At 33.2% G+C, this 23,194-nt stretch overlaps 1 long non-coding RNA gene across 3 annotated transcripts; it reads left to right on the forward strand.

Annotated features, from left to right (window-relative positions):
- Nucleotides 1–10,383: 10,383 nt before the first annotated feature.
- On the forward strand, nt 10,384–22,387 carry LOC143076582 (uncharacterized). 3 transcript variants are annotated; one of them, XR_012978705.1, is made up of 5 exons: nt 10,384–10,572; nt 12,916–13,199; nt 16,046–16,075; nt 19,669–19,821; nt 21,321–22,387. It is a non-coding gene; the product is annotated as an uncharacterized LOC143076582 (long non-coding RNA). The 3 variants fall into 3 exon arrangements; XR_012978707.1 differs by lacking the exon at nt 10,384–10,572 and adding an exon at nt 10,616–10,634; XR_012978706.1 differs by lacking the exon at nt 10,384–10,572 and adding an exon at nt 11,681–11,796.
- Nucleotides 22,388–23,194: the final 807 nt, after the last annotated feature.

Here is a 23,194-nt window from a genome sequence, read left to right on the forward strand (position 1 = left end):
ACATATATATGCATATCGGCCAAATTGAAATCAGTGAACAACCTAAAGTCAAGGTAGGGTAGTACAGAATTTTATTGTAAGTTTAAACTCTTAGAAGTTTGGGCATTTAAACGTTGAAAAGATGACGCACAGCCCTTTCTTTTGACCTTTACAAAACATAGTAGTGCATATAACCTTTCCATTCTGGGATATAATTGTTTTCAAAACTTCATAGTAAAAGTGGTACAGTTTTAGCCGTAAAATGAGTTGCTATGGGAAATTTCATTGTCGATAAATTTACAGAAATGCGTACATATAACCGTGACCTTTTCTTGTTAATAGCATTTGATGGCGTATTATTTAAGAAAAATAAGAATTGGATTGTGGCTATTACGACAACTGGAATATATTATGTTGACATGAATGTAAAGCGTATGTAATTAAACATACTGCACATCTGTACAGTACGTTGCAGCTATCAATGCAAGTAAGTGAGTTACGGGTATTCTTTACAATTGAATTGACCGATACACTGCCGCCAAAGCATGCACTGCAGACGGATCTACGGCTAATATTTTCCAATGCAATTACAATGAAATACTACTATTCAGTGATACAGAACAAGGACATAGACACCTCTATATGGCAGCGACAACACACATTTATTAAAGTATACATGCTGTTGTTGTTTTGCCGTATACAATCGAACCATTTACTGTTCGACTTGAATAATCTTTACGAAATGAGATCCATTTATCTTTAGCATTACATTACTAAATTCAAAATATCATAACATTAAACTTTAATGTACCTAAAACTGTTGTGTGTTAATTATATATTGAAGTGTAGGATTGTGACTATTAATCGTAACTCTTTCCTGTGTATACCCGTAAATTCAGACGCAGTTGTCCTTCTGTGGATAATAGATTAGTATGATAAATAGAATTTTAGTAAAATTTAAGGAGAATTTTCTTCGTGTCTCATTGAACAAGTACCAAAATCACTTCCAGTAGTCAAACATTTACTCGTGTGTGGCTGTTTTACATTTCATATTGTTATGAATGACAAATATTTCTTTTGTTCTGTTACTTTTATGTAAAATGTTGTTGTATTGGCAACCGTCTATTGATAAACACTGAAATTCATGTTAACCATTTTTACATCTTCAATTTTATTTATACTTCGTTAATTCATGAATTTTACCTTTCTGTAAATGACTGACAGGAAATATTCTTCTCTTTATTATATTTTTTTCACACAAAGTATTGATTTTTTTATGCAGCAACTTATACGTGTTGTTTATTCTTTAGTTTAGTTTTCTATGCTATGTCTTGTGTACTATTGTTTGTCTGTTTGGTTTTTTTTTCATTTTAAGCCATGGCGTTGTCAGTTTATTTTCGATTTATGAGTTTGACTGTCCCTCTGGTATCTTTCGTCTCTCTTTTATAGAGGAATCTGCAATATTCGATATTAGTAGATGTACATGGTTAATCTTCTTCCTTGATATTAAAGATATTTTTTAATATATATGTCGATTTTTTAAGGATTTTCTTGTGCAAATACTGTGTTTTAATTTTCCGGAAACACTACAAAAAGAAAAACAGCGGTACAAAATACAGTATGCACAAAATTAAAGATTGAGCAACAGAAACTCTTATCATAAACAAGGTTTGCTTACAGGATTCGGATGGGTCAGCATTACCAGTACCACAAATGACACCCATTGTGATTGTGGTCACTGTTTATATTTGGTGTGGCAAGAAAAACCTAGTATAGCATATGCCATTAAAAAGAAATATATTATGATAACCTCACTTTCGATTTAAAAAAAAAATATTGATTGATTGATTGTTGGTTGTTTTATGTCCATGGAAAAAATATAGAGAGAGCTAAGTATTCTTCAGTGCCCTCATTCAAAAATTATTTCTAAGGTTTAGAATATATAAAATTAGATAAAAAATCAAATTGATAGCTTCACTTAGAGGTAAACTCTAAACTTGCCATCGAGGACATTGTAAATTGAGAGGTGATTTGCATATTTTTGTTAGAATGTGCAATACTTGTGTTTTTAACACAGTGTAAAATTAACGATCGCAATCTTTGCAGGCAAAAAATGTACAACGCAGAAAAAAAATCACCTTCTATTTACAAGGAAACCATTTATATGTCTTAATGACAATGATATTACATTTTTTTTTGTGTATATAAAGCTAAATCTTTATTCCTAAAACATTCTTATGCGAGATTGTAAGCAATAATAATCCTAAAGATACAAATGAAAAGTTAAATGCCGGTAAGTCTTAAAATTACATATGGATGTTAAGCTACAAACAAATAAAAGCAATAGTTTGCGATACTTAAATGGGTAAAGTCGAATACTCGCATTGAAGAAGCCTTAATATTTGCATTTATTGTATACCATATATACTATCTTTATTCAAATCTTAATGGTATTTTGCACAAATTTAACACGTTTAAGGTCTGTTTAATGGTTGGTGTTCGTTTGTAATCACGACGATATATATGCTTACCAGCAAGAATAATGTAGATCCAAATAAAGACTGTCACTTAAATCTTAACATTTTCTGTATTGGTATAGGCCCATCAATCAATGAATTATTTGTATACGTCAGTTTTATTCACCCGACTGTATGAAATTTCAACCATCTAACACATACATCAGAAAAAGATATGACTGAAATGACACCCTTCATGTTATTTTAATGACATATAAGCAAAGGGTAAGTTCAATTTTGTTTTCAGAAACTATATCTATATATATATATATATGTTAAAAAGAAGAAAAGAATAAGACACCCGCGTAATACTGTCACAGGAAAACTAATGTTGGGAGCAAACGAAGTTCATCCCGACTTATGGAACGACAATTTAACTTTAAGTGGGAGATGGAGGTGGGGGGAAGGGGTTACGTTTAAAAAAAAAAGATGTGATTTCCAATTGGATGCATGAATAAAAATATTGACGTAATGCAGATGATAAAAAATGTATTTATGAATCAATTTTTTCCCATATGTCAAATTTTGAAGAAAAAAAAATTTGATTGATAGCGTCGAACATCTAAGATGACACTGTTCGCTCTTTGCGCGCAATACAATTCCTCATTTAGACCCCAAAAAAAAATATAATCCACCTTGAACTCAAATGATTGCTCCTTTGTTGCGGTTTATTCGAGTTATCTTATTATAGTTTCTATTTAGTGTTGTGTGCAATTGTATTGTCTGTTTTCTTTTATACTTGCGGATTTTGATTGAAAACATTTTATGCTCGCATTAGAATTTATGAAATACGAAAAAGATCACACAAAGATGCAATGTCCTGTTAAGAATTAAATATTCGCAAAAAAAAAAAAACGTGTTACGGACAATGTGTGTTTGAAATACTTATTCCTTGGAAAACTGGACATCTAACTTTCTTATGATAAAGTGTCTCCACAAACTTCTTTGTAATGAAACATTAAATTATTCTTATATATTCATAACCTTATTAATATTTTTTTTTTAGTATTATCGTGTAGCTCGACATAATTTTGCATTAAAAGTATCAATGATATTAGCATTTTACATAGTTTACCAGTAAAGTCACAATACACTGTTCATTCGAATAATCTTTCAACTGAAATAATTAAATATATATCTTTATTCTCAATAAACCATCATTTTGACAAGGTATAGAGAAATAGGAACAACAACCTTTTAGAAGCTGTCTGATGAACATTGGGTACAAAATATAAGTAAAGTGGATAATCAAGCCAAATTATATTAATTGTGTAGGTATAAAGTTTCTAATACAATGGTTATGATTGTAATGAGGTGATATCGGGTATGTCTAAATTGATACAAGTCGGAGCAGTTCATATCTAATTTCACAAAAATTAAAGTATCCGAGGCTATACCCATTCATTACAGTCACCGTACAAATATTTTAAGTGACTTCGATTAATGAAGTTTTTTAAAAGTTAAAACACTCACGCTTCAGTGGGTATAGAGTGCATAGATATAATATGTTTAGTTCATAAAATAACATAATTTTAAATGCTTGTATTCACACGCTTTTTCTTTTTAAAATTGAAAAGTACACACCAGTGGTTCAGTAAAATCCTTAAAGAAGCATATGTGTTAAATAGGGGCGAAAGATACCAGAGGGACATTCAAACTCATAGATCCAAATAAAATGACAACCCATGGCTAGAAAAGAAAAAGACAAATTATAGAAAAATAATGTTACACAAAACACAACATAGAAAACCAAAGGCTCAGCAACACGAACCCCGCATGGGGGTGATCTCAGGTGCTCTGGAAGGGTAAACATCTCCTGCTCCACATATGGCACCCGTCATGTTACTCATGTTATTACAAACCAGGTAAATAGTCTTATTCAGTAGGTCAAATTCGTGAAAAGGGGACGGGATGGTAGTTACAACATAAGGAACATATTCGATATCATCTGTGAAACGGATATTCCATAACGGTCAACCAACTCGTGATAGCGTTTGTAAAATTTACGAACGGTTGATTTCAACTTCACCATTGGGATCTCTTGGGATAATAGCTTCCTTGTGAGCAGCAACCCTCTATCAAGGAAATCATGATAGCTATATAGGGAATACAAGCCCGGGAATATCGTATTAATTGTGTAAGTTGTGTACGGCAGACGTACGTTTCGTCTATAAAAGACTCATCAGTGATAAATTAAAAGTAATAATATAATGTACTTCTGACAAGTTTCATCAATCGCATTTTATTTGTTCATCTTTTTCAGACCAGCCTTGTCATATCGGGGCTTTTTATAGCTGATTTTACAGAATTAGTTTTGTACACAGTTGAAATCCGTGTGGTGGACAATATTTGCTTTCTTCCTAGCCATTTCATAAGAGCTAAAAACATGTTTATGCTCGATTGACATATATTCCTTATAAAAGCAACGTTTTGAATTACAATGTAGCACACTTAAAACTAAAATTAAGACTAAAAATGGGGAATGTGTCAAAAACACAACAACCAAATCAAATACTTGTTTGTGCAATGCAGTGTATATCAAATGACATAAATCGTGTCTACCTGAACATATAATATTTGCCGCTGGATGTTAAGCAATTATGCATATTTTAGCTATTTCTATTAAATAAAAAGAATACTTTTACGTATAAAAAGGAAGATGTTGTATGATTGCCAATGAGACAGCTATCCACAAAAGACCAAAATGACACAGACATTAACAACTATAGGTCACTTTACGGCCTTCAACAATGAGCAAAGCCCATACCGCATAGTGAGCTATAAAAGGCCCCCGATAAGACAACGTAAAACAATTCAAACGAGAAAACTAACGGCCTTATTTATGTAAAAAAAAATGAACGAAAAACAAATATACATGTATAACACATAAACAAACGACAACCACTGAATTACAGGCTCTATCTGATGCGTTTTCCTAGATTCACCTTCATCGGGAACCATCAACTCTAAAAAATTTAAGCCAGGGATGTATAAATACAAAGAACAGTTATGATTTTTTTTTCAACCTTATAGGAATATCCAAATTTAGTTAAGGTCCGCAAGCCTGTGGTACTACGCGGTCATAATAATCTATATGATATAAAAAAAAAAAAAAAAAAAAAAAAAAAAAAAAGAAGACGTGGTATGATTGCCAACGAGACAACTCTTCACAAGATACCAAATGACACGGACATTGACAACTATGGGTCACCGTACGGCCATCAACGATGAGCAAAAGCCATATCACATTAGTCAGCTATAAAAGGCCCTAAAGTGACCTATAGCTGTGAATGTGTGTCATTTGGTCTCTTGTAGAGAGTTGTCTCATTGGCAATCATACCACATCTTCTTTTCTATACTAGCTCATCAGATAGATACACGTAGAATTACATCTATAAAAAAAAACACATCTTCAGAGTGAACGTGGCCGGGTACTTGTATGTCCCAACAACAACAAGACACCAGGTGCAGATATGTTACTGTCAGCAAGTTCAAAACTTATAACAAAGAGTTCGATCGAGCGTTCATTCATCTTATCACATTGTGTTTATATCTTATTTCTTTATTTCTTTATAAATTTTATTTCCTTTAAATAAATTTTAATTCGGAATTTTTATTTTGAAAATAGTTGCATGAAAACTTTAAAAAAAATTTAATTGAATAGATCATATTCATGGTGCTTGAATAGCACATACCAAACATAACGTAATTCAATTTCAAATCATTCAAATATGATGTAATATGAAGAACTGTTATTATTTTGTTTATTTTGTATAATAAAAATTCCCCATTGTGTTGCACGAACGTTGCATTAATCGAAATATTCATAAAGTGCTTTTAAACCTCAGGTAAAAGTATAATTTGTTTGTTCATCTTCTTATAAAAGTTTTTTCAACATTATATAAGAAATGTAATCGGTTATGTAATTAAAATAGTGACATGAAATATTTTAACTCATGTCACGCATTAAATGTATAAACATAACTAAAACATATTAAAAAACATGACATATAAGCAGAACCAAGCCATGTTCGGCTAATGAGAAGTTCAATGGACAAACATGTTCGGCTAATGAGAAGTTCGATGGACAAACATGTTCGGCTAATGAGAAGTTCAATGGACAAACATGTTCGGCTAATGAGAAGTTCAATGGACAAACATGTTCGGCTAATGAGAAGTTCGATGGACAAACATGTTCGGCTAATGAGAAGTTCAATGGACAAACATGTTCGGCTAATGAGAAGTTCGATGGACAAACATGTTCGGCTAATGAGAAGTTCGATGGACAAACATGTACACTTATGAAGGTGACACCAAACCAAATATATACGAAAGAAAATAAATACCTTTACTTTTTGATATAGGTAACACTTACAAATGGTTTCATACCATTTATTCTTTCGTGTCACCGTTTTGACTTTATAAAATCATGTATTTACTTCTTACATGACGAGTGTCGCATTTGAAGTAGGATCTGCCTACCCTTCCCGAGCACCTGAGATCACTCACAGTTATGTTGGTGTTCGTATTGCTAAGTTTTTAGTTTTCTACGTCGAGTCTAGTGAACTATAATTGTCTGTCTGTTTGATTTTGTTTTTTTTTTTATTTAAGAAATAATTCCTTCATGTCATGCTCTATGCTCATTTTAACATGGGTAGGCATTATATTTGTCTATATTTTACACTGAGCGTTAGCGAGGTGTAAAATGTGGTCAAATATAATGCCTACCCATGTTAAAATGAGCATAGAGCATGACATGAAGGAATTATTTCGATTCTAATAGGACAAATACAGTATTTTTATAAGTCGAAGAGTGCGAAATTACCGTAAAAATGTTTGGCTGTTCCTGTTTCCTCCTCAAGGAGTCTGTGCATTGCAGTTCATATTTGATAAGTTTAAAAACTACGAGCAGGGTAAATATATGTTGTTTCATAAAAATATATAATAAGAGTTTATGTTAGCTGCTTAAATGTATATATTTTAAGGATAACGATGGAAATAAAGTAAATACAAACAGTAAGTTCGTGCGCATGTGTCAAACATATTTTGTGCTCATTAGAACACGGCTTTGTTTACAAAGCGTAATAAGGACGTCATATCAGAATTAGCAATAACCTTGTACGTTTAATTTCGACTTAAGAGTTTGAATGTCCCTTCGGTATCTTTCGCCTCTTTTCTACTGAGTAATAATTATGTCTGCGTTACTATTTTTGTTTCTTTTGTCACATTGTACGACATGTATTAACTATATAATTTAATATTCAGTTTGCCAAACTTTGAATTTTTGAAATACGTAGGTTTTCCTACCTCAGGAATAGATTACCTTTGGCAAAACTTAATGATTTTATGGTCCTCAATTCATTTCAATTTCGTACTTCATTAGTCCTTTTTAACTTTTTTAGATTCGAGCGTCACTGATGAGTCTTTTGTAGAAGAAACGCGCGTCTAGCGCAAATACCAAATTGCAATATTGGTATCTATATAATACCGCAGTCCCACTAGGCCACGATCGCACTACGATCTGTGAAAAAAATTCAAATTTTGATGATCGAAGTACGATCGTGTAGATCGCAGTAAGGTCGTATCACGGTCGTGGTGAGGTCTTCAAGATCGCAATGAGCGTGGTCAACTTTGAACATGTTCAAAACAATCGTGGTGCGGTCGTGGCGAAATCAGGTCATAATAGAAGCGTAGTGAAAGCGCACTAAGATCGTAGTAAGATCGCAAAGGTCGATGTACCATCGTAGCGAGAGCGTAGCGAAAGCGTGATTCTATTCGGAGAGAATGCGCTACGTTCTCACCGCGACCAAACTACGCTTCCACTACGACTATTCCACGCTGTTCACGACCATAGTATAATTCTAGCACGCTCTTGCCGTTCTCAGCACGTTCTTCTTACGACCTGACTACGTTCATATTCCGATCCTCATTCTCATTGTCATATTTACATAAAATATATTAAATCTTTCCAGGTTTTGTTTGTCTGTATGTAATTAGGACTTCTTGTCCATTTTCTCTAACTGCTCAACCATGCATCTCGTTTTTATATAGATTAGACCGTTAATTTCCCCGTTTGAATGGTTTTACACTAGTAATTTTTGGGCCTTTTATAGCTCGCTGTTCGGTATGAGCCATGGCTCCGTGTTGAAGGCCGTACCTTGCCGTATAATGGTTTACTTTTATAAATTTTTACTTGGATGGAGAGTTGTCTCATTGGCAATCATACCACATCTTCCTATATCTATTGACACATCTGTGTCATCTCTGCTATCGTTCACTAAAACATCGTCATTTGAGCTTGATGGACAAGCAATAGGTTGACTTGTAATTTAGGTTGGATTGGTCGGTCATCTCTGCTTGATCAGGATTCGTTACTATCAGAGCTCCGTCTGCCTCTCTGTCAACCCCTACCATAACGCCCATGTGTTCTAGTAGATTTTGGTTACATGACTCTATTGTTTCCGAGAAATCTACGTATTGATCAGAAACAAACTAATTAATTAGATTGGATCAGAAATAGAAAGACTGGAACTGTATCAATATGGAACACGATGATGATGTTATTGCTGAAAACGAAGAAGAGATTGCGGTATGAACGTAGTATAATCGTGGTTAATAACGTGCTATAATCGCAGTAGAAGCGTGGTAAGATCGTGTTGCGATCGGATAACTCGTGTTATGGTCGAAGTGAGAACGTGATGAGCGTAGAAAGATCTTGATAAGCGTAGCAGCGTAGTGAGGTCGCAGAATAAGCGCGGTGAGAACGTGGTATAATCGTAGCGGAATCGTTGTAGAAGCGTAATGAGGACGTAGTAGCATCGTGAAAGCAACGAAATTTTACATTTTCATGCCGCTCATACCGCGACCTCACCACGATCTGAATTTATTTTAGATCCCAGTGAGCGTGGTGCGATCGCGGTCTAGTGGGACTGGGGCTTAATGAGTTTATTTGTAATACCTTTCATATGACATTATTATCTGTTCTATGATGATACGTACTTTTTTAGTTGTTTTTCGTATGTCTAACTACGATCACATAAAAGGATTATTCAGCGTTAAAATAACTATGCTATTGACTTCAAACTACGTATTGCCTTTTGGAAACAAATTAACCAAGTTTGGTCAATAGTTTATGTTCTTCCATGTGCAATTTTACAAAGAAGTAAATTTTGCATTAAATTTTCGATATTGACTGTTTTCACCAATAAATTTTCACCAGAGCTGATGTTTGCTTTGTTATTGTGAGTATATATGTCGACTTTAAATACAAATTAGGAGGCCATACTTTTTACGCAAAAACCAGCATTAAATAGTAAGTAGTAAATAAAGTAAAGGAATCTAGAAAACTGGTCATTTCATTATCTCCGAATTCCATAAGGTCAAATTATAACATTAATAAGAAGCTGTACCCGACGTTTGTAGTTTATTTTTGTATGTTATTGGGTATAGTTATCTGATTAATTGAATATACCACCCCAGGCTATCTTCTTTTATTCATGCACATCTACATAATAAATGTTCAATACAATTGATATGCTCAGCAAACAACATTGGCACCATGCTAATTCGCACATATTTAATCAACTACAATTGTATCTTATACTGTGTAGGATTGATTTTTATTCCTTTTTTTAAAGCTTGAACGTAATTGTATTGTCGACATCACGTTTAGACTCTAGGTAAGAGTATTGAATTTTTTATGAGAAAATTTATTCAATTTGGTAATTTTATTTAAAAACCGGTTTTCGTCAAAGACTTCATTCACACAACTGGGAGTTTATTCACATGATCGCTTTATTAACTGTCGAACCTCAGCGTCTATCCGAAATAGATTTTTCTTACCTAACAAATTTTAAAGATTATCGAATTTCAAATTAAAAACCAAAAACCAGTACACCAGAATGAATCAGAAAGACACTACCACGGTCCAATAGCTATATAGTTAATGTATAAATAAGATTATCAGTCTGTGTGTGTTTTCCTGAATGTAAAGTCGGAAACGGAGATCGGGATATTTCTGTGGTTGAGTGAGCACTATAATTCTCACCCGACATTCATTTCAGCGGAAACTCTAAAGGTAGGACAAATTTCATATTTTCTTCTTTGAAATTGGATATCAAGTTTATTAAACAGATCAAGGTATATTTAATGACTATATGTTTTTGTAAAGAGAGTTTTGAAATTAAATCACTTTGGATATTATATTGCGAGCGAAAGGAAACGCTAGGTGTAATAATAATTGTATTTTGAAAAATCTAGTATTGATTTGATGAAATCAGATGCAGTCATATTTGTTTACATGTCAGAACCAAAACAGCAACGGTTTTGCTCTTCATACATCTATTTCTTTCTTGTCATTTTGATGTCATTTTTGATTTCGTAAAGTCGATTTTGAAAAATGTACGTTTTTTGCATGGTTATATTTCAACATAAATAGGATTGAAGTGACATTAAACAAGATAGGTGAAAGATAACAAAGGGACATTCAAACTCATAAGTCGAAAATAAACTGACAACGCCATGGCTTAAAAAAAGAAAAAGACAAACAGTCAAACAAGAGTACACAAAACACAACAAACAACATACGTGTACATTGATTATGATCAGCATCTGTATCATTAGGCTCTTATAAATTATAATTTCTCAAACCGTTAAGGCTGTAGTGTACTTAGTAGCAGTAAGATTGAAGATTTCAAATTGAAAACTTTAATCGAACATTTTGATGAAAAACTACAATACAAGCTTTTTCTTTTGCTTTTGGTTCATGAAGTCCTTATAGGAGGTATGGATCAATAATAACTACACCAGACCATTCTTTGTAATCTTAAATAGTATGTTCAAATTATTTCATAAAATGCACCAAACCCTTTTTAAATCAATTACACCCCCAGAAAAAACTTAAATAAACCTCTGACATGACATATTCGGAAGTGTTACAATCAGATAGCATCTTTATATTTTATGAATGTACCCAACTCTTCCACAGGGCGTGTTTTAATGGAATTGTGCAGTGGTGCATGTAGGGCGATCGATGACGCAAAACCGAACGTTCATGTATATTTTTTTTTAACATAAACCAATTATATTCTTAAAGATTCTTTCATGTCAATTATATAACATTTTTATTTATTTTTAATTTTATGTTTCATATAAGTGTAGGAGTGAGTTTGGTTGTAGGGGTGTTCTTATTTTGCTTAAGTAACAATTATATTTTAGGGCGTTGTCTTTTAATGGAGTTAGACCACTAAATATTTATAAAATAAATTCTTGTTGAAAAATCTTTAATACAAAGAATTTCAAGGTGAGTGAATGAATGAATTAGCGTGAAGTTTAATTCGTGATCGGGTTTTGAATATATTTTTTAAATGGAAAACTAACTTTAATATGCCTGTTTGTTTAATATTGTATGTATTATGTGTACTCTGTTTGCCTAACGTGATTTAGAGTGTTTTAAAACCAGATCTATCAAATAATTCGTTTTTCTTCTTCCTCATTTATATATATATTAGAAGAGATCTTCTGTTTGCAGTTTAAAGTTTTTAAATTAACTATTTGATTATGGTTTTAGATAAATATACACTCTAAAAATGAAACCGAATAGTTACAAAATAATTTCTAAAATAAAAGACGTAAAAATTTTTAGTCGAAAAAAAGACAAAAACAACATTACCGGAAAGGAAAAAAAAAAAGACAAATTTAGACAACGACCAACAATGAACTACAAAGATTGGGGAATATAAACTAAAGATGAAATCATATGCTCTGGAAATGTGAACAGTTGAACAGTTCTTGCTCCAAACAAAATGGAAAATTCACAATTGGAAAAATGCATGATGTCTTTCACCTCTGAATAAAAATTTGTTCCTAACCGAACCTCGATTTGAATTATGATATTTGACATTTGGTCTAACTTGTATCTTACACATGCTATCTTATCATCATTGAAGATTAAAAAGAGAATAGAATACCTTTTTGTCATAATTTTAAAAACGAAGCTACTTGTATTTTCGTTTCTTTCAAGGACAATTTAGGTTATAAGTGTACTTCTTAAATTGTTTAAAGATCATTATGAATTAAGGTTATTTGATAGTTTGTACACATATTTATCCAAAATATTATAGAAATTCTAATCTGTTTTTCTTGTAAGTTGTATGTCCAGACCCTGGCATTTCGTTTTACACTGACCATTATGTGTATCCCAGCCGGTGATAATCCAAATACAGACAGGTGTTCAATAGAAATTCAAGAATTCACTACTTCAATAATTATCATAACCTTTTAATATGGCAAAGTTTGTTTATGTATAATTTCGAATTTATGTATTTCTTATCCCCATTTTCCTTCCAGCAAATCATATTTAATACTATTTACATTTTTGTACTTGTAAGAATGTAATTATCACAATATAACTTATTTTCAGGCGAGACCAGAACATTGACAATTTCGAGTCCAGAGTCTAATCGATCATACCCAAGATGAAGTCGAGTTATGTTGTTATAAGCATGGGCTGCTGTGCCCTAATTTCGTTGAATTTGTTCATTATTTCACTGCTGGCGCCTGGATGGCTTGTCTATAGTAATTTTAACAACGTTGATCTGGAATTACACATGGGTTTATTTTACTTTAACGAATGCACTAACATGAGGAGATATTGTTCTTCACATTTCTATGGTGATTTCCCAGCGGTCGTAAATACCAAAGGAGGTACGTATATATTGATGATCGTAAAAGGGGGGGGGCTGTAATTATGCACTATTCATTATGGACGAAAAATAAATAAATTGGCAAAAATAGCTTTCTACCAAATTGTATGAAACACGGTTATTAATGGTCTTCAAGCAGGCACACACTTAAAAATTTAAAATACAAATTGCCAACACGTTGCACGAAAATAACCATGATTTACCACACGATTTGTTAACTAGAAAACCTCAACACAGTTTTTGTATACTCCGAAAAGGATCCACTGTGGTTGATATGATTAAAAGAAAGGAGACAGCAGCGTGACGATACCATAAACACATAAGATATCTAAAGCTCAAAAGACGGTTTTCAACAATTGATATACTTTCAATCTCCATTTTCATTTATCTCACTCACAGGATTACAGCAATGAAAATGTGGATTGGTTTAGCTATTGATTCCAATACCGTTTGCTAAAAATTGTGAAGACCTACCATTGCCCCAACTATACCCCTCCACCTCTTATAATTGACAGAACCCTCGTTTATCTCCATTATAATACTTTTAAATTATTATATTGAAAGATGAAGGAAACTGTTTAGAGAATAACCTTTTAACTTCAACGGGGAGGGGAGGTATTTTTCCTAAAAAAAAAAACACGTTCTGATCCCAAATTTGATGATAAAAAATCTGTTCAAGCAGAGGACAAAAAAAATATTCGGAATCTTAATTTTCCCCATACTTTATAGCAAATTTTGAAATAAATAATTTGACTGATAGTTTGGAAGAAGAAAATTCTGACTCAAACGCCCCCCCCCCCCCCCACCCCCACCCCCACCACATCCCCCTCTTTTCTTTTTTGTTTTAGTTAGATGGCTGCTCCATGGTTGTTAAAGGGTTCTGCATGACCAGGGTTCTTGGTCGAGTATTTTAAGATTATCGGCTCATTTTCATATAACCAGACCATTATTTTCATTTAATATGGGAATTTAATGGGGAATTTGTTGTACGTCTACAAATGAATACTTAAGAGGCCATTTTGGTTTAATTTAATGTACCATGAAATGGTTTCATTGATAGAGAATAGACATGTTCAAGGCTATGTTATGTGTTTTTTTCTGTATCGGAAAGGGCGTTAGTTTGCTCTGTCTTTCTCTCTTAGGTCAAATAAAATAGTATGTATGGTTCCAGTTACATCTATAAAAAAAAGTTAGGGTTAGTAGTAAGGGATTATTTTTCCTTTTCTGTTGTTGTTTTATTTTTTACATTGAGCCTATGGGAGCAACATTCTGATTTTAACAGTGCTTAATAAAAAATGACTAAAAAATCTTTAGGGTATGCTATTATTAAAACTAAAAAGATGGGTAGGTATGGTAACTGGGACCATACATATATGTTTATTTCGCCTTATAAATATTACTAAGTATTAAAACAGCTAGGGAAGTTAAACTTAATGGTTGTATATGTGGGTGAAAAGATTTTTAAGATTCACCTTTTATTATCATAAAGTTATCGACTGTCTTTTCATGGTATCCTTAAAATCGACCATTTAAAGCACTATATGCATATGAAAGAGAAGATATTTACATTGATCAAATACAAATACCAGTTATTTTTACATCAGTGCACACCCTTGAAAAAAAAACCAAAACCGGTTTCAAATACAAATATAATGTATCTTTCAAGTGAATCATCTTCCTTCACTTTTACAGGTGTCTCTGACTATATGATTTCAAATTTAAATATTTTCATAATTGTGTTCAATATCCCGTATCGAGATAATATCTAAATATCGCCTGTAGATAGAATGGCTCATTCATCAAAATATGTTATTTTATCTATATCCAATCTATGTTCGTTTGAACAGGTATTTACAAAATGTACCTTTAGTAATAAAAGTTAAATGATTTTGCCTACAACTACAAGTGTAACTTTTGATTTGATTGATTTGAATCGACTCAGACATTTATCGATCAATATCAAACGTTTATGCTTATATCGACACTAGAGGTCGCCACCTTCTTTCTATGAGATCTAAGGAATTCAATCAATATGCAGAATATAAAATGTAACTATCAAAGGGACTGTCTTTTATAAATATTGTCTGGACTTCATACATCAATAAATATATTCAGTTTTCAACGAATATATAGTCTACAGCGATACAAAATTAAAAGTGTGGTTTATTTTTAATTCTGTTCAAAATGTCATTGTTTTTCTGAGACACACTTTAGCTTCTGTCTTTATCTTTCTCTGTAAAGGATACAAATCAAGTGTAATAAGTATTGAGGGTCGGGATTTGGGGGTTGGTTGGGGTTGGGGGGGGGGGGGTTATAACTGTATTCTATTATCTCTATAGGCCTCTTTCCTTTCAACTTATGTTTCCATTTTATTCTCTACTATTTACATTTTAGCTCTTCATTCTTCTACTATAATTTTCTTGCTTATATTTCTTTTTTTTGCGTGATTTTCTTATGTTACATGTTTTTTTATTATTATAATTTTAGTTTTGTGCTATTCCAAAATATTTTCGTTTACGTATAAGTTGTATTCTATTATCTCTATAGGCCTCTTTCCTTTCAACTTATGTTTCCATTTTATTCTCTACTATTTACATTTTAGCTCTTCATTCTTCTACTATAATTTTCTTGCTTATATTTCTTTTTTTTGCGTGATTTTCTTATGTTACATGTTTTTTTATTATTATAATTTTAGTTTTGTGCTATTCCAAAATATTTTCGTTTACGTATAAGTTGTAGGAAACTTCAGTGTTAATTGAGATAAGTAAATGCGAGTCGTTAACATTCAATATTTGATACGAAAAGTTCGATTTTTTTAAAGTTTTAATTTTTCGTATTTTATTTCAGGCTTTACGACAACAGGTCAATTGACCACCGGTAAGTACTTATTTCGTAATAAAAGAGTATATATACATTCTGTAATACTACTAGTTTATTATCTATATTGACGACTTCAAGTCTAAACCTCCTGATTGCACTTGTGCTAGTTCCAAATTCACATATAATCCTGCTGGCCACGTTATTACCGTTGACCTTAACATTGTTAATAACACTTCTCTACGAAATGTGTTATCGAAAGGTCCCAAATATCGTGAGCCTAAATCCATCAATTGGAAATACAACTTTAAAGTTTTGATGGATTCAGTCGAGGATTATGCCAGGCAATGGGCTAAGCGCGAGAAGGAAGACGTAGACACTCTTTCCGAATGGATTAAGGCAGTGAGGTCGTTGATACAAATCAGAATTAAGAAACTGAATGGGTCCATCAATGCCCATGCTACGTCAATCTTTAAAGACCCAAATGTTGCAAAACACCTATCCGACCTCCATGACAAATATGTTGTTGTCCCTGCAGATAAAGCCCCAAATAACATCGTTTTTGTGTGTAAAAGTCACTACATCAACTGCTTGATAAACGAATTAGGTATTGACAATTCACTTGGTAACTCAACATATACCCTCACGACACTTACCAAAGAGGAAATCCTGGATAATCATAGGTCTGTTCTATGTTCCTTTGGAATTTCAACCAAAGATGAAGAACTGGATCTTCCATCACTGTATTGGATACCTAAACTACATAAGTGTCCTTACAAACAACGGTATATTGCTGGGTCTTCCAAGTGCTCCACGAAACCTCTTTCTAAATTATTAACATCTATTTTATCAGCAATCAAAGACGGGCTTCAAAGTTATTGTGAAACTGCCTATTCTAGAGGTGGCGTGAATCAGATGTGGATACTTAAAAATTCAAAAGATCTTTTAGAGTACATACAATCTAACTCTCTTTCATCTTGTAACAGTATTAAAACATTTGACTTTTCTACCCTGTACACAAGTATTCCACATTCCAAACTAAAAGACAAATTGAAAGAGTTGATATTACTTTGCTTCATAAAAAAGAATGGCCAACGTAGATACAAGTATCTTGTCTTAGGGAGGGATAAATCCTACTTTGTAAAGAATCACTCTGATTCAAACAAAAAATTCTCTGAAACTGATATTATCAAGATGCTTGATTTCTTGATTGACAACATATTTGTTACATTCGGAGGACGTGTTTTTCAACAGACTGTCGGCATTCCAATGGGAACAAACTGTGCCCCTCTACTCGCCGACTTGTTTCTTTATTATTATGAGGCTGACTTCATGCAGGAACTTCTTAGGAAGAAAGATAAGAAGTTAGCAATATCCTTTAACTCTACTTTCCGCTATATAGATGATGTTCTTTCACTAAACAATTCAAAATTTGGTGACTATGTGGAACGCATCTATCCAATCGAACTAGAGATAAAGGATACTACAGATACAGTTAAGTCGGCTTCATATCTTGACTTACATCTAGAAATTGACAATGAGGGTCGGTTGAAAACAAAACTTTACGACAAAAGAGATGATTTCAGCTTTCCAATTGTGAACTTTCCATTTCTAAGTAGCAACATTCCAGCAGCACCTGCATACGGGGTATATATCTCCCAATTGATACGATATTCCCGTGCTGGCATTTCCTATCATGATTTTCTTGATAGAGGTTTGCTGCTCACAAGGAAGCTATTAAACCAAGAGTTCCAAATGGTGAAGTTGAAATCATCCCTTCGTAAATTTTACGGACGCCATCACGAGTTGGTTGACCGTTATGGAATAACCGTTTCACAAATGATATCGGATATGTTCCTTACGTCGTAACTACAATCCCCTTCCCTTTCATGAATATGACCTACCGAATTAGACTATTTACCGGATTTGTAATCACTTAAGCAACACGACGGGTGCCACATGTGGAGCAGGATCTGCTTACCCTTCCGGAGCACCTGAGATCACCCCTAGTTTTTGGTGGGGTTCGTGTTGTTTATTCTTTAGTTTTCTATGTTGTGTCGTGTGTACTATTGTTTTTCTGTTTGTCTTTTTTATTTTTAGCCATGGCGTTGTCAGTTTGTTTTAGATTTATGAGTTTGACTGTCCCTTTGGTATCTTTCGTCCCTCTTTTATTATTGTGATATATGAAAAAAACTAAACGCGTTTATAACGTAAAAATTATTAACCTATGTTAAAAGGGGGGATGAGAAAAAGGAGGGTCCATTCCCTATGCACCTTCGTTCCTGACTTGGAAAAGGCACATACATATACTGACAATATCCTAACCGACAGTATAACACAAAATAAGAAAGAAAATAATTGGAAAATGGTGTAACTATAGAGATTGGTACAAAACACAAAATACAACTGCCCGACGTAAAAACACAAAGTACCGATCTGAGAGTACCCGCAGTAATGTCGGAATGCTCGTCCAAATCTATACTAACAAACAGATAGTGTTCTTGCAGATAAACAACTGTTACTATTTTTCTCTGGTTTGACAATGTTTACAAAATTACTCTCAATGTGCGAACATACAAGTATATTACTTTATTTAAAGGAGGACAACACTAAGAATTCGATTAACAAAAATGACGAGTATGGCTAACTGTCAAAATGATCGACAAAACGAAATTAAAAATTCGATAAATCGATAAATCCAAAAGAAGAGTTTTACTAAGCGTAAAAATGACTGTCAGTACTGACCTAGAACTCTTAATCCATAAAGACGAGACTGAAAAAGCGCAAAATGACTGTCAATACTGAACCAGAATTCGATCAACCCAAACCGAGTGTGACAAAGTGACTCGATAAACCCCAAAACGAGTGTGGTAAAGTGTTTCGATAAACCCCAAAACGAGTGTGGCAAAGTGACAAAATTATTGATAATACTGATCCAGAATTCGATAAATCCAAACCGAGAGTGAGAAAGTGACAAAAAAGTTGCCAATATTGACCCAGAACTCAATAAACCTAAAACGAGTGTGACAAAGTGACTAGATAAACCCAAAAAGCGTGTAGCAACGTGACATAATGAACATTGACAAACGGACCTAAAATTCGATTATAAACAGCTGCACTATGAGCGCATGAAACGCCCTTCGTCTTGTGTGTGAAGTTTTATGCAATAATCATAAATAGTTTCTGAGATATGGCGCGACATGTGAACCCCCTCCTTTTAAAAAAAAAAAACAACTCAATAACTCTAAAATAAAATTTTGAATCCTCATGTTTTAGTTATAAAGTCCCCTAACTTAAAAAGTTTAAATCCTATTTTCACTAAAAAGTATACAGATCGTTTGACTATCATAAGAAACAACTATGTTAAGTTTCGAAATGGTGGTCATATCTGCCCAAAATCGAGGTAGAGTCAAAACTGAAAAAGACGCATGTTGCAAACCAATAAAATGGTGGACAATACTAATCCATTATATTCAAACTTTTACAGTCTATAATTGCACGGTCTAATTCCGTAGAACTACATATGAAGTAACGCAATGTGACAAACAATCAAAACAACGCAACATTTAATCTGACCAACAGAACTAAGCATTTTGCACCTTATATATGGATAAATGATTGCTAGTTTTATGAATCATTGTATTTTTTTTCAGTGTTCGGCACCGACAAGGTATATGAGGAATATTTAGCAGAAATGTTAGTTGCCATTGTTATCATGATGTTCGCAGTTTGCGCAGTCTTTTTCTACTCACGAACAAGCAATCCAGCTTATATGACGCTGCCCGTCATACTTTTGTTAATCCCAGGTAAGAAATTGAATCGAGCTTAGTGCTTAATATATGTTACTATTATTATCATTATCTAAGGTTTTTTTTCACTAGGTAATCGTTGCCATTTTGTCAAGTCCTTTCGGAATTTGGGTTTTCGATGCTCTTCAACTAGAGAACTTTATGTTCCTTCTTAATTTTTGGATTCGAGTGTCACTATAATGAGTCTAATGAGATTGTGGCGTACAAAAGTATAATCCTGGCGCCTTTGCCCTCTCTGTTAGGTTTTTGGGATCTACAATTGTCTGATAAGGCAAATTCAATGACTTCCTGAGTGTTACAGATTTTTTTTAAATGTTCACATAATTAAATGTTTGTCAGTTATTTCGTCTTCCCAAGAACTCATAACAATTATTCACTAGCTCAAAGGAGTAGGTCCGGTAAGGACTCATTTTGGTCTCAAATTTCAGTTTCATCTGAAGAAAGATTTTGACCACTTTTTAAACACTTAAGTGTCTATTTCACTTGATTCAATTAGTTTATGTGGAAGATTTTAACTGATTAAGTCATTTAAAACGATCCGATTGAAGCTCAAATATGAAAAATCTCTCAAATATGCCAAAAAACGTCACTTTTTAGATTGTTTTTGTCAAAAATGAAAGTGGCCGCATCCGTGTTCATCCACAACCTTTATATATGTTATGTATTATCATAAAATACAACTTACATTGCAATATTAAGGATGAACACGAATGCGGCCACTTTCGTTTTACACGGAAACCGTCTAAAATTTAACTAAAATGATAGAATTATGAAGATTTCAGTAATTTAGCATGACTAAATGGTGCTACAACCCGATATATGTGCATTGTATTGTCAAAAACAGCCCATATTTATGTAGCAGAAGCATTCAACAGTCCAATAAATAACTAAAAGTTTACATTTTAACAATTTTGTAAAACTGTTATATTTTTGGGCCAAAAAGGGACCTTACCGGACTTACTCCTTTCCTTTCCACGTTTTATTTCAAGACTCAATTGTCAAACTAAATTCCAATAGACTTGTGTTAATGAAAAACCAAGAAAATTCAAAACTTTTAAACGGATCCATTACCTCAATAGTTGACATGTTGGTGATTTATGCATGTCCAACCACGTCCGATTGGAATAATTTCTCATGTAGGTAGAATGCAACGCCGTCTACACTTACAAATTGCAACACATTTATGAGGTGTCCGTAGGTGGCCTGTTTGACGGCAAAACTTTTTTCGCATATTTGATATTCCTTTATTTTAAAGACCGCTTAAATGTTCCGCTAACATCCCGTTCAATATACCATGTATACAGTTCAGAACCTTCAGAGTAGAGGCTAAATTTGAAAATTATTATTGCATAAAAACGAGACAACAACCAATTGAAACAAAAAGTCAAAAGATGAAGAACATCAAGACACGCTTTGTTTTTTAGTGGATGCCTTCTATTTCAAATCAATAATTTCAAAATATATAAACTACAAAATGTCTTTCCGTATAATTTCAGGAATTTTGGTGTGGATAGCCACAGGTCGTTGGATTCAGCTTGAGTACTTCGTCATGGGTGATATGGGTATACCTTACAGCCTTATCCTCAACGGGATTGGTGCTACACTGTGTTTCATCATCGTCATCATTCTTCTGGTTGTCATGTGCTTTGATTGGCAGAGATACAACGGAAACGACAGACGCGTGTTGGTGAGCAGAAAACAAGATTCAATTGCAAACCCACAGTACGTGTACAACCAGCCGGCAACAACTCAACCACAACTTGTGTACTATTGATCATCTAGAATTTAAAACAAATAACAGTAGTTAAAACATTACCATGGAAAAGACCAATCATTAATATTTGAATATTATAGCATTCGGGCATTTTATATATGCAATTTCGTTTCATAAATGAATATGCAAGTACCTAATGCTTAACATGAATGGAGTGATGATTTATGTTTTTCGTATTATATGAAATTATATATAAATGCCGAAAAACACTTTTCCACACCATCAAGCCATGTTTGAGTTTAAAATTCACAAATGCATTTTACATTACACGTAGCTGGGTTTTTTTTAAAGGCGGAAAAACTTTTTCGCACTCAGGTATTTAGGGAAATAGAAATAGAAAATACCGGGATGCCTTAAATACATAGAGTAATGTGCACAAATTAAAGATTATAGAACCCAGACTCGCATATCACATCGAAATACAAATTATTGTAGCAAAACTTAAAGATAAAGTTACACAAATATTGTCACCTCATATATAATCCATGATACATCATTCTGATTTGATACCTAGTTTGAATTAGTTCTACTGTCACGTGTACATGCTTAAATATCGGTTAGTTGAAACTCATTTAAAACTTAAACTGAAACTATATTAAGGGCGAAAGGAGGGATCAGAAACATTTCCCTGATCCCAAAAGATTATTCATTAATTCTTGAGTCTCTAGAAGGGTAAATCCAAAATTCCCTACAAATAAAGGGTTAAGCTCAAAGGCCCGAAAAATTTCATTCCCCCCTCCAAATTCTGGTCATATGGAAAAATACAACTGCATTATCATGAGTATTGATCAAGAAACTTGAACGCATCTTACCGTAGCGATACCCCTTTAAAACGATTTTGTATTTTGTTATTAAAGATGACTCAATAATTCATATAGTTTCGAAGGTAACTTCTTTATAAAATTTTCAGAAATTTACTCATTATATATTTATATTTTATTTTTATATCTTTAAACATTTGCTTTTTTATTTATCTTATATGATATATTTACATCTGAGCAATACAAATAAAAAATGTTTAAAATTTTTATGCTGCATAATGTCTACTCCGCGTGTGTTCTGGATAGTCATGGTAGTGTATAGGGAATGGGCGATTTCACTTGGTGGAATTTTAAATTGTGTGGCCGTCATTTTTAAAAGCAAATTGACAAAATGGTGAAGTACGGCGGACGAGTGGATGTCAACTGTTTCTGTTCCGTTCAAATTTAAACATGTTGTTAGTTGTCCTTTGGAATTTCAGTTTGTGGATTGTTTTCTCATGACAGTTTGTCTCATTATTTATTTATTGTTCGAATTATAATTGACTAGTCTCAAGTTGTAGATTGCTTTATGTACAGTGGCTAATATTTCATGCATGTTCAAGACGACAATGGTACATATCAACAATAATTAATGTGCAAGGTTTTGCAATTTGGATCAACCGGTTACACGTGATCGAGAATTTGACTGCCACTTGAAAAACGCCAAATTTATGTTTAAAAGAGGATAATAATTGCATTGCATCAGACCATATTAACAAAAATTGCTGCATTTCCCCCTTTCGAATGGCATCAGAATCAACGTGTGTTTCAGTTTGAGAGATAGGAGAAATCCAGT

The sequence above is a fragment of the Mytilus galloprovincialis genome, chromosome 5 (assembly GCF_965363235.1).
Source record: "Mytilus galloprovincialis chromosome 5, xbMytGall1.hap1.1, whole genome shotgun sequence".
NCBI classification, from domain to species: Eukaryota; Metazoa; Mollusca; class Bivalvia; order Mytilida; family Mytilidae; genus Mytilus; species Mytilus galloprovincialis.